This window comes from Amblyomma americanum, chromosome 1 (genome assembly GCF_052857255.1).
Source record: "Amblyomma americanum isolate KBUSLIRL-KWMA chromosome 1, ASM5285725v1, whole genome shotgun sequence".
In the NCBI taxonomy this organism is placed as follows: Eukaryota; Metazoa; Arthropoda; class Arachnida; order Ixodida; family Ixodidae; genus Amblyomma; species Amblyomma americanum.
This window is the reverse complement of record NC_135497.1, coordinates 183751851-183765781: the sequence shown is the minus strand read 5'-3', so window position 1 is coordinate 183765781 and position 13931 is coordinate 183751851.

Below are 13931 nucleotides of genomic sequence, written 5' to 3'. Positions count from 1 at the left end.
AGTTTTGATTTGTTAAGCTTCAGGTTGTTTTGTCTAGCTATGGTCAGAACAGTTGTGAGATGTTCTTCCGAAGTCCTTGAGGCAACCAGTATGTCATCAAAATGCGGCTTCACAATGGCCTGTCTTCCAAATACCTTGTCAATGGCCTGCTGGAACAGCTCGGGGGCTGTTCTAAGCCCAAACGGTACTCGAAAAAAACGGTAACGGCCCCATGGTGTTGTGAACGAACAAAGCCGTGACATTGGTTCATCCAAAGTAAGTTGCCAAAAGGCACTCTTGGCATCAAGGACAGAGAAGACTGTTAAGCCTTTCAGGCTTGCTAAAAGCTCTTCTGGTACTGGTATGCTGTAGTGTTGCCTTTTTAGTGCTGCATTGAGGTTCCGTGGATCAAGGCACAAACGAACAGTTCCATCTTTTTTAGTTGTCACCACTATGGGATGGACCCATTCACTATGTTCTGCCTCTCGCGTGACTACGCCATTCTCCTTCATGCGCTTCAGCTCTTCTTTCACCTTATCCTCGAGCGCACTTGGTACTCTGCGAGGAGCACAAACTGCCGGCACTGTATCTTCGCGCAGCTTTATGCTATAATGTCCCGGAAGCTGGCCAATTTCTTCAAATATATCAGGGAAATCATTCAGTACCTCCTGAAACTGTTCTTGCAGCACTGTGTCATTTGACCTTGTCGTTGCTTGAAGGGTCTTCACACGGGAAAGCAAGAGCAGGGTTGTGCATGCAGCAGCTCCTAGTATCGGCTTGAGTGACTCCTTCACCAGCAGAAATCTCATTCGGCACTCCGTGTTGTTCACCGCACAAGACAGTTCACATTCACTGTCTATTGGGAGCTGGTGGCCACTGTACGTAGTCACTTGAGCTGTGGATGGTTTGGTTGCTGGTCTGCATGGCCACTTCTTGAACATCTGTTCTGGAATTATGTTGACGTCCGAGCCGGTGTCTAACTTGAATGTCACCTCGTGTCCATTAACACTGACAGTTTCGTTCAAGTCTGTTGCGTTGGCACTGACACTACCCTTAGTCACGCCGCCCAAGTATAATTCCTCCTGCGAGCCTTGTGGTGGATGCTCATGAAGCTGTGCGACTCGCAGTCGATGCGCTGCTGTCTGCTGACGTGGCAGCTTGCACAGGTGCGCGAAATGGCCAAGTTTGTCACAGTTGTAACAGTTTTTGCCAAATGCTGGGCATTGTTGTGGAGCGTGCAAGGTTCCACAGCGAGAACATTTGCGATTAGACCTTTGAGACGAGCAATGATGCTGAGGCTTGTTGATACCTAGCGGAAGACCAGCTGTCTTCGTGTGTTTCCGATTATATGTGTGAACGGCATTCACTTCTGGCTATTGATCACTGGTTACAATCTGTTGCACGTTTCTTTGATATTTCCGCTGCCTAACACGCTGAGACGATTTTTTTCCAGACTGAGGTCGCGCTCCCGAAAGAGCCGTTCGCGGAGAGCTCCATCGCGGATTCCAACCGCCACGCGGTCGCCGATGAGTCTGTCGCACTTGTCACCGAAGTCACATTTCTGGGCCTGTCGTAGAAGGTCAGTAACAAAATCATCAATTGACTGACCTGGCTTTTGTACCATAGAGTTGAACACTGCCGCTGCTTGTATGACGTTCTTGTATGGGCGATATAACTCGTCAAACTAGCCAAGTATGTATTTCACTGGGTCTGCGTCCTCGTTTTCGGCGGCAGGGTCTGGAGGGAACGTCTGTGCGATGCGACAAGCATGCAGGCCAAGTACATGAAGCAACAATGCCTTCCGCGCTTTTTAGGCTTAGTGTTGTACTCACAATCCAGTTCATATACAGTATTGTGCGCTTTTATCGTGAACACTTAAAAAAATTTTCCCGCCTCAACCGCTGGCTCATTTGCGGTGAAACTGCACACAGAGCTTACGTATTATGGTAACTTTTGTATCGTAGCAACTTTGACAACGGTACTTACTTAGCTGAGCCGTGCATGATGCAAAAACGTAATCGCCTACGTAGGGATCGGCGAACCAAAACCCGCAAACATTTTTTCGCTGAAGGGCGGCAGTGGCGCCATCTGTTTTCGGCAGTGGAAAGCGTCACAACAAGGCCGTCGAGGCGAGCATTGCAAACAATATTCTTTGAAAGGTAAAGCCTTGTTAAATCAGTTGTGAAATTTCTTTCCGCTCAATTAGCAGAAAATGTTGTAAGCGCTTCAGTTGAAGCAGACGAAACGGCCGGAACGGCATATTCAAAGGGCCTGCGCTTCTTCCAAAGCTCGCCTCGGCGGCCTTGTCGTGACGTTTTCCACTGCAAAAGCAGAAAGCGCCATTGCCGCCCTTCAGCAATAAAAACGTCGTTTGAGGGTTTTGATTCGCCGATCTTGGCGTAGGCGATTACGTCTGGAGCCCGCACCATTTTGGTACCCAAGAAGACAAATGCGGCCGACTCGGGAGACTTTAGACCGATCACAGTGTCTTCTGTATCGGTCCGACTGTTCCACAAGGTCTTGGCGAACCGTCTCCTCTCAATGATTGATCTTGACTTCAGACAACGTGCATCCCTTCCAGTGGATGGATGCGCCGAAAATGTATTCTCACTGGCAGGTGTCCTCCACGAGGCGCGTCGTCATTATCGGCAGCTGCGCATGGCCACACTAGATGTGGCGAAGGCCTTTGATAGCGTCACGCTCAACGCTATTCTTGAGGGCCTCCGAAGAAAAGGTGTTGGCGATGACTTTGAGTCCTATGTGGAGGGATTCTACAGATCGGCCACTACAGTTCTGAACTTTGACGGACACACGCATGTTGTCCACCCCTCCCGTGGAGTCAGGCAGGGAGGCCCCCTGTCCCCTCTGCTATTTAATTTGGTTCTAGATCACTGGTTGAAAAATTGTCAGAAGGGGATCGCTTTTCCAGTGGGGAGTTGAAAGTCAATGCGATGGCCATTGCCGACGATCTGGTTCTGTTTGCGACGACACCACATGGCCTCAAGAGACAGCTCTATACCCTGGAAACGTACCTGGCCGACAGAGGGTTACGTCTAAACCCGAAGAAGTGCCTGGCTGTGTCAGTGGTTGTCGACGCCAAGAACAAGATATCGAAAATCCCGGTGGACCAGCAGTTCTTCATCGCTGGAGAGCGGATTCCCCAGGCCTTCGCAACAACATCTTGGAGGTACCTGGGGCTCTTATTCACTCCGACTGGAATGGAGACGCCCCAACTGATCCCGGTAATAAAAGAGTATATCTCCAAATTAACAAAAGCGCCATTGAAGCCCCAGCAACGACTAGTTGCTGTGAGGTACTATGTAATCCCTCGCCTGCTTCATCAGCTAGTGTCGGGACCAATCTCGGCCAAGCTCCTCCTCAAGTGCGACAAACTCTTCTGGTCGGACATCCGTCAATGGCTTCGCCTTCCCTAAGACTTCCCTTTGGGGACATTTTATGCCCCTGTTAAGTACGGGGGTTTGGGCATTCCGTGCCTCCGAACTTCTGTGCCGGCTCAGCGCATCAAGCGCATCATCAAACTTGAATCCTCATCAAGTGAACCATGCCGCATCATTGCACGGATGGACTACATTAAATCCATGAGACAACAAGCGGAGAAGATGTGCAACTTCCGCAGCTTCACTATCGACTCGACGGCAGCTAATAACTTCTGGAAAACATCTCTTCACAATAGTAATGATGGCTCCCCCTTGCAGGGGGTCTCCTCAGCTCCTAGTGCATCAGCGTGGATCGCTGAAGAGACGAAACTTCTCCGAGGACACGCCTTCACCGATGCAGTTAAAGTTCGGTACAACGCAATGATGCAGCGATGGCGTAGAGGTAGAACATCCGCCTCGCGTGCAAGAGTACCGGGGTTCAAATCCTGGTGCCGCGCAATTCTCCACCGGGTTAAAAAAAATCCGCGTGTCGATGGAATTGCATAACCAGGCCTGGAGTGCGGCCTGATCTCGGTGATCAGAACCGACAACGCACTCTCTCACCAGACCAGGATTTGGCCACCCTGGTGTAGTACTTGGCCACAACCTTCTATGATGAAACCAATTAACCCTCGGCCCTCAGTCCCCAGCGGCTGCAGAGCCACTGACCACGGTGGCGGTCAGACCTGTGACGCAGCGGAGGGTGCTAAGAATCTCTGGCTCCGGACAGGCCGCCATTTGAATCTGAACCTAGCAACGTTTAACGCTAGAACTTTAGCTAGTGAGGCTAGCCTGGCAGTGCTGCTTGAGGAACTAGCGGGAATTAAATGGGATGTGATAGGGCTTAGCGAAGTCAGGAGGGCAGGTGAGGCGTATACAGTACTAAAGGACGGGCACATAGTGTGCTATCGCGGGTTAGAGGATAGACGAGAACTAGGTGTGGGATTCCTCATTAATAAGGATATAGCTGGTAACGTAGATGAGTTCTACAGTATTAACGAGAGGGTAGCAGCTATAGTAATTAGGCTGAATAGGAGGTACAAGCTGAAAGTGATGCAGGCCTACGCACCCACATCCAGCCATGATGACCAGACCGTTGAAAGTTTCTATGAGGACGTAGAATCGGCAATGAATAAAGTAAAATCGCAGTACACTGTACTGATGGGCGACTTCAATGCAAAGATGGGCAAGAAGCAGGCTGACGACCACGCGGTAGGTGACTATGGGATAGGCTCTAGAAATAGCAGGGGAGAGTTATTAGTCGAATTCGCGGATAGAAATAATTTACGGATCATGAATACCTTCTTCCGCAAACGAGAAAACAGGAAGTGGACCTGGAAGAGCCCCAATGGTGAGATTAAAAATGAAATCGACCTCATACTATGCGCTAAACCTGGCATCATTCAGGATGTGGCCGTCCTCGGAAAGGTGCGTTGTAGCGACCACAGAATCGTAAGGTCTAGAATTAGCTTATACTTGAAGAGGGAACGGAAGAAGCTAGTGAAGAAGAAGACCATTAACGAGTTAGCCTTAAGAGGTTAAGCACAGGAGTTTAGGATAGCGCTGCAAAACAGATATTCGGCTTTAACTGAGGAAGAAGATCTTGATGTTCATTCAATGCACGATAATCTGACATCAATAATTACGGAGTGCGCAGTAGAAGTAGGCGGTAGGACAGTTCGAAAAGATACCGGGAAGCTACCTCAGGTGACGAAAGATCTGATTAAGAAGCGCCAAAACAGGAGGGCATCTAACCCTACCGATAGAATAGAACTAACGGAGCTATCAAAGTAATAAATAAGCGCAAGGTAGCCGACATAAGGAAGTTTAATATGGAGAGAATCGAGCATGCTCTAAAGAACGGAGGTAGCCTAAAAGCAGTGAAGAGGAAACTAGGCATAGGTAAAAACCAGATGTATGCATGAAGACACAAGCAGGGCAATGTCATTAGCAATATTGATAAGATAGTTAACGTAGCCGAAGAGTTCTACACAGACCTGTAAAGCAGCCAATGTAATCAGAGCGTTAATGAGAAAGACAGCAGTGCACAGCAATGCGTCATCCCGCCAGTAACGAAAGATGAAGTAAAGAAAGCCTTAGAAGCAATGAAAAGGGGAAAAGCAGCTGGGGAGGATCAGGTAATAACAGATCTGTTGAAGGATGGATGGGACATCGTGCTAGAAAAACTAGCCACCCTGTATACGCAATGCCTTATGACCTCGACTGTACCAGAAGCATGGAAGAATGCAAACATTATCTTAATTCATAAGAAGGGAGACGCCAAGGACTTGAAAAATTACAGGCCGATCAGCTTACTATCCGTTGCCTACAAAGTATTTACTAAGGTAATCGCTAATAGAGTCAGGGCAACGTTAGACTTTAATCAACCAAATGATCAGGCAGGCTTTCGCAAAGGATATTCCACAATAGATCATATTCACACTATCAATCAGGTGATAGAGAAATGCGCAGAATATAACCAACCTCTATATATTGCTTTCATTGATTACGAGAAAGCATTCGACTCAGTGGAAACCTCAGTAGTCATACAGGCATTGCGTAATTAGTGGGTAGAAGAGCCTTATGTCAAAATACTGGAAGATATATATAGCAACTGCACAGCTACTATAGTCCTCCATAAAGTCAGCAATAAAATTCCAATAAGGAAGGGCGTCAGGCAAGGAGACACGATCTCGCCAATGCTGTTCACCGCATGTTTACAGGAGGTATTTTGAGGCCTGAATTGGGAACAGTTGGGAATAAGAATAAATGGAGAATACCTAAATAATCTGCGATTTGCTGATGACATTGCCTTGCTGAGTCACTCAGGAGGTGAACTGCAAATCATGATCAATGAGTTAGACAGGCAGAGCAGATCCATGGGTCTAAAAATTAACATGCAGAAAACCAAGGTAATGTTCAACAGCCTAGCAAGGGAACAGCAGTTCACAATTGGCAGCCAGAACCTAGAAATTGTGACGGAATACGTCTACTTAGGGCAAGTAGTGACAGCTGATCCGGATCATGAGAGGGAGATAACTCGAAGGATAAGAATGGGGTGGAGCGCATATGGCAAATTCTCGCAGATCATGAGTGGCAATTTACCAATTTCCCTCAAGAGGAAAGTGTACAACAGCATAATCTTACCGGTACTCATCTACGGGGCAGAAACGTGGAGGCTAACGAAAAGAGTTCAGCTTAACTTAAGGACAACGCAGCGAGCCAAGGAAAGAAAAATGATAGGTGTAACGTTAAGAGACCGGAAGCGGGCAGAGTGGGTGATGAAACAAACGCGGGTTAATGACATCCTAGTAGAAATCAAGAGAAAGAAATGGGCTTGGGCAAGGCATGTAATGCGAAGGCAAGATAACCGCTGGTCCTTAAGGGTAACGGAGTGGATTCCAAGAGAAAGTAAGCGTAGCAGGGGGCGGCAGAAGGTTAGGTGGGCGGATGAGATTAAGAAGTTTGCAGGCACAGGGTGGATGCAGCTGGCAAAGGATGGGTTAATTGGAGAGACATGGGAGAGGCCTTTGCCCTGCAGTGGGTGTAGTAAGGCTGATGATGATGATGATGACAACGCAGTGACCAATCTCACCCGAACGAAAAGGGGTCAAGATGTACCCAAGCAGTGTAGAGGGAGCTGCAACGCCCCAGAAACACTGACTCAAGTTCTTCAGAAATGCCACCGTACCTACGGGGCCAGAATTCATAGACACAACGTTTTGGCAGCATACCTGGCCGGTAGCCTCAGAAAGAGGGGCTACAGTCTTGGAAGAACCGATCTACGCCACCTCACTCGGGGACCGAAAACCAGACTTGGTAATCAAAAGGGATGATCAGTTGGTGGTCCTCGATGTGCAGGATGTTGGTAGTGGTATAACGATGTCCCAGGCACACAAGTGCAAGGTCTCTGTACATGATGCACGACTTGTTGCGCCAAATTTCTCAAGATCATGATAACCTCAAAACCTATAGTGACTTCATTGACAATAAGCTATCGGGGGGTTTGGGCTAGGGAATCTGTAAAATCTCTAAAATTTCTTGGTTGCCAAAAGAACTATTTTCAAGTACTAACAGTACGATGTCTCGAGGGTGGGGTCCGGTGCTTCAGGATGCACCAGCGTATGACGGGCACGCTGGTGTCCTGAGGTTCGGGCCCTCCGGCTGCAGCCCCGCGCCACTATTAACCCTGTACCACTGCGTTACACTGGGAATCCGCTCTTCCTTGTAATCTCGCGCGCTAAATTAGTAGAATACTATGCGGCTAACGCGGCGCAGTTGTCACTCCGAAGTCCCCCAATGATCACAAGCTGATAAGGCCAGCCTGGCCTAGGTTGTTTCGTGAGTGACCGCGGCGGGAGGTGGGGAGGACCGCAAAAAAAGGCGATTACGTTTCCTCATCATGCAAGACTCAACTAAGTGCCGTTGTAAAACTTTATACGATACAAAAGTTACCATAATACGCAAGCTCTGTGTGCAGTTTCACGGCAAATGAGCAAACGATTGAGGCGGGGAAATTTTTGAAAGTCTTCACGATAAAAACGTACAATACTATAGTGAATGCTTCCCGCCATTCTTCCCATGCGGCCTGAGTGTCACCAGGTTCGAAGTGAGCCGGGGGCTGGATGAAAACGTTGGCCATTTTGTTGATTTCAGGCGTTGCGGGGACGATCGGCTTACACTTCTGACACCATGTTATGTCGTTTGTGTTAGTTGCGTCAGGTTTAATGATAAGGCGGCACGAAGCCGCGAGTGACAGACTCCATTGAGAGGAACGACTCTTCCGGCCACGACTGGCCTAGCCTTTATTAAAACCGTCGAATGTGTAGGGGACGCTAGAAGATATACAACAACGCAGTGAAAAGGACCAGGCCCACATGGCTTGGTCGCGACTTTTTGTGAAAAAAAAATTGGGGGTCAGCATGGTTTACCTATGTAAATTTCTTGCGTGGATAGGGGATGACCGATTCCTCTGCACCTCCCCACCGCTACCCCCCCCCTAGAAAAAAACCGCCCTGGAAGCGATCTATGTCATAAAAAAATATTTCTTGCAAAAGCATGCCTTCAGTATGTCATTTTGACGAAAAAAATTCTTATTCACCCTCCCTGTGTTTAGTGACTTTTTTTCTATTCATGTTTTGTTTTTAATAAAGGAATGCATTTAACATCTATACTTCTGTTTATGGCATCTGTCATGCCAGTGGTTTTCTCTCTAAGCACAAGTTTCCAGGCTCAGATTGGCATTTAATAATTGCCAAAGAACACATGGAATGAATTTATAAGCATGCACAGTATGCATGGCCGCATACACTGCATGCATGATCGCGATGGCAGCGATGGTAAGTGGAATGGACGCCCATGCTATCCGGGAAGATTTTGAAGAAAGTAAAGAAGGGAAGCACAACAGAAAAATGTTCGACAGAATGCATGGGCTTCTACAATATCTCTGATGTGAAGGAGAACAGTACCCGCAAAGTTTGATGAGCAGCCAAACGACATATGAACTACGGTCAGTGTTTATGACACTTCCTGTGAAAACGCCTGCGAAATCATCCTACTATGCAGCCAACTGAAATAACGACTGAGCCACTGCAGCAGGTCATGATGGGAGAAGGGTATATGAAGAGGGCAGGCGCATGCATTCCTGGAGCAGTCCCACCCAAATTCACGTTTAAGACTGCAAACATTTAGTTCAGATTACCCAGCCAGTAAAAGGCTGCCATCAATAAGTTTACGAAAAAGGTATTGCATTTTATGTTTCCTAAAAGTGCATCTTGATTTGCCACTTTTCATCAAACTGCACAACCAACTTTGTTATTGTAGTATGGTGCGAACAATGATCCAACCTCTGTCCTACCTTCCTGCCAGTAGTTTTTAGTTTGATAGTGTTAAGGGTTCCGTGTCACAGAAAAGCCAGCATTATCGTTGTTGGTGGTGAGCAAAAAATCCTGATAGACGCAAAGAATGAATAAACTCAGGCATAGGTCAAAGAATGTTCAGACTGATGCCAAGCTTCTTAGGGAGGTTCCTGTAACCGAAGGAAAGAAATTGAGCTGAAAAGAATATTGGTTTAGCTTAAGTTTGGATGCGAATCGAACCCAGGACCTTCGGATTGCGAGAAGGGCATGCTAATCAAGATGCACATTTAGGAAACATAAAATGCAATACCTTTTTCGTAAACTTATTGATGGCAACCTTTTAGTGGCTGGGTAATCTGAACTAAATGTTTGCACTCTTAAACGTGAATTTGGGTGGGACTGCTCCAGGAATGCATGCGGCTGCCCTCTTCATATACCCTTCTCCCATCATGACCTGCTGCAGTGGCTCAGTCGTTATTTCAGTTGGCTGCATAGTAGGATGATTTCGCAGGCGTTTTCACAGGAAGTGTCATGACCACTGACCGTAGTTACTATGTCGTTTGGCTGCTCATCAAACTTTGCGGGTACTGTTCTCCTTCACATCAGAGCTATTGTAGAAGCCCATGCATTCTGTCGAACATTTTTCTGTTGTGCTTCCCTTCTTTACTTTCTTCAAAGTCTACCCGGATAGCATGGGCGTCCAGTCCACTTACCATCACTGCCATCGCGATCATGCATGCAGTGTATGCGGCCATGCATACTGTGCATGCTTATAAATTCATTCCATGTGTTCTTTGGCAATTATTAAATGCCAATCTGAGCCTGGAAACTTGTGCTTAGAGAGAAAAACACTGGCATGACAGATTCCATAAACAGAAGTATAGATGTTAAATGCATTCCTTTATTAAAAACAAAACATGAATAGAAAAAAGTCACTAAACACGGGGAGGGTGAATAAGAATTTTTTTCATCCAAAGGACGTACTGAAGGCATGCTTTTGCAAGAAATATTTTTTTATGACATAAATAGCTTCCAGGGTGGTTTGTTTGGGGGTAGCGGTGGGGACGTGCAGAGGAACCGGTCATCCCCAATCCACGCAAGAAATTTTACATATGTAAACCATGCTGACCCCCAATTTTTTTTCACAAAAAGTCACAAAGGCCAAGCCATGTGGGCCTGGTCCTTTTCACTGCGTTGTTGTATATCTTCTAGCGCCTCCTACACATTCGACAGTTTTAATAAAGGTTAGGCCAGTCGTGGACGCGACAGTCGTTCCTCTCAATGGAGTCTAACTCGCGGCTTCGTGCCGCCTTATCTTTAAAGCTGACGCAACTAACACAAACGACATAACATGGTGTCAGAAGTGTAAGCAGATCGTCCCCGCAACGCCTGAAATCAACAAAATGGCCGTTTTCATCCGGCCCCCGGCTCACTTCGAACCTGGTCACACTCAGGCCGCATGGGAAGAATGGCGGGAAGCATTCACCATAGTATTGTACGTTTTTATCGTAAAGATTTTCAAAAATTTCCCCGCCTTAATGGTTTGCTCATTTGCCGTGAAACTGCACACAGAGCTTGCGTATTATGGTAACTTTTGTATCGTATAAAGTTTTACAACGACACTTAGTTGAATCGTGCATGATGCGAAAACGTAATCGCCTTTTTTTTTGCGGTCCTCCCCACCTCCCGCCGCGGTCACACACGAAACCCCCTAGGCCAGGCTGGCCTTATCAGCTTGTGATCATTGGGGGACTTTGGAGTGACAACTGGGCCGCGTTAGCCGAATAATGTTCTACTAATTTAGCGCGCGAGATTACAAGGAAGAGCGGATTCCCAGTGTATCGCAGTGGTACAGGGTTAATAGTGGCGCGGGGCTGCAGCCGGAGGGCCCGAACCTCAGGACACCAGCGTGCCCGTCATACGCTGGTGCATCCTGAAGCACCGGACCCCACCCTCGAGACATCGTACTGTTAGTACTTGAAAATAGTTCTTTTGGCAACCTAGAAATTTTAGAGATTTTACAGATTCCCTACCCCAAACCTCCCGATAGCTTATTGTCAAAGAAGTCACTATAGGTTTGAGGTTATCATGATCTTGAGAAATTTGGCGCAACAAGTCGTGCATCATGTACGGAGACCTTGCACTGGTGTGCCTGGGACATCGTTATACCACTACCCACCACCTGCACATCGAGGACCACCAACTGATCATCCCTTTTGATTACCAGGTCTGGTTTTCGGTCCCCGAGTGAGGTGGCGTAGATCGGTTCATCCAGGACTTTGTAGCCCCTCTTTCGGAGGCTACCGGCCAGGTATGCTGCCAAAACGTTCTGTCTATGAATTCTAGCCCCGTAGGTACGGCGGCATTTCTGAAGAACATGAGTCAGTGTTTCTCGTGAGTTGCAGCTCCCTCTACACTGCTTGGGTACATCCTGACCCCTTTTCGTTCGGGTGAGATTGGTCATTGCGTGGTACCGAACTTGAACTGCATCGATGAAGGCGTGTCCTCGGAGAAGTTTCGTCTCTTCGGCGATCCACGGTGATGAACTAGGAGCTGAGGAGACCCCCTGCAAGGGGAGCCATCATTACTATTGTGAAGAGATGTTTTCCAGAAGTTATTAGCTGCCGTCGAGTCGATAGTGAAGCTGCGGAAGTTGCACATCTCCGCATGTTGTCTCATGGATTTCATCATCATCATCAGCCTTACTACACCCACTTCAGGGCAAATGCCTCTCCCATGTCTCTCCAAGTAACCCTTTCTTTTGCCAGCTGCATCCACCTTTTGCCTGCAAACTTCTTAATCTCATCCGCCCACCTAACTGTCTGCCGCCCCCTGCTACGCTTACTTTCTCTTGGAATCCACTCCGTTACCCTTAAGGACCAGCGGTTATCTTGCCTTCGCATTACATGCCTTGCCCAAGCCCATTTCTTTCTCTTGATTTCTACTAGGATGTCATTAACCCGCGTTTGTTTCATCACCCACTCTGCCCGCTTCCGGTCTCTTAACGTTACACCTATCATTTTTCTTTCCTTGGCTCGCTGCGTTGTCCTTAAGTTAAGCTGAACTCTTTTCGTTAGCCTCCACGTTTCTGCCCCGTAGGTGAGTACCGGTAAGATTAAGCTATGTACACTTTCCTCATGAGGGAAATTGTTAAACTGCTACTCATGATCTGCCACTCATGGATTTGATGTAGTCCATCCGTGCAATGATGCGGCATGGTTCACTTGATGAGGATTCAAGTTTGATGATGCGCTTGATGCGCTGAGCCGGCACAGAAGTTCGGAGGCACGGAATGCCCAAACCCCCGTACTTAACAGAGGCATAATATGCCCCCAAAGGGAAGTCGTGGGGAAGGCGAAGCCATTGACGGATGGCCGACCAGAAGAGTGTGTCGCACTTGAGGAGGAGCTTGGCCGAGATTGGTCCCAACACTAGCTGATGAAGCAGGCGAGGGATTACATAGTACCTCACAGCAAGTAGTCGTTGCTGGGGCTTCAATGGCGCTTTTGTTAATTTGGAGATATAGTCTTTTATTACCGGGATCAGTTGGGGCGTCTCCATTCCAGTCGGAGTGAATAAGAGCCCCAGGTACCTCCAAGATGTTGTTGCGGAGGCCTGGGGAATCCGCTCTCCAGCGATGAAGAACTGCTGGTCCACCGGGATTTTCGATATCTTGTTCTTGGCGTCGACAACCACTGACACAGCCAGGCACTTCTTCGGGTTTAGACGTAACCCTCTCTCGGCCAGCTACGTCTCCAGGGTATAGATCTGTCTCTGGAGGCCATGTGGTGTCGTCGCAAACAGAACCAGATCGTCGGCAAAGGCCATCGCATTGACTTTCAACTCCCGACTGGAAAAAACGATCCCCTCCTGACAATTTTTCAACCAGTGATCTAGAACCAAATTAAATAGCAGAGGGGACAGGGGGCTCCCTGCCTGACTCCACGGGAGGGGTGGACAACATGCATGCGTCCGTCAAAGTTCAGAACTGTAGTGGCCAATCTGTAGAATCCCTCCGCATAGGACACAAAGTCATCGGCAATACCTTTTCTTCGGAGGCCCTCAAGAATAGCGTCGAGCGTGACGCTATCAAAGGCCTTCGCCACATCTAGTGTGGCCATGTGCAGCTGCCGATAATGACGATGCGCTTCGTGGAGGACACCTGCCAGTGAGAAGACATTTTCCGCGCATCCATCCGCTGGAATGAATGCACGTTGTCTGAAGTCAAGATCAATAATTGAGGGGAGACGGTTCGCCAAGACCTTGTGGAACAGTAGGACCAATACAGAAGACACTGTGATCGGTCTAAAGTCTCCCAGGTCGGCCGCATTTGTCTTTTTGGGTACAAAAATGGTGCGGGCTCCAGACGTAATCGCCTACGTCAAGATCAGCGAACCAAAACCCGCAAACGACGTTTTTATTGCTGAAGGGCGGCAATGGCGCTATCTGTTTTTGAAGTGGAAAACGTCACGAAAGGCCGCCGAGGCGAGCTTTGGAAGAAGCGCAGGCCCTTTGAATATGCCGTTCCGGTCGTTTCGTCTGCTTCAACTGAAGCGCTTACAACATTTTCTGCTAATTGAGCGGAAAGAAATTTCACAACTGATTTAACAAGGCTTTACCTTTCAAAGAATATTGTTTGCAATGCTCGCCTCGACGG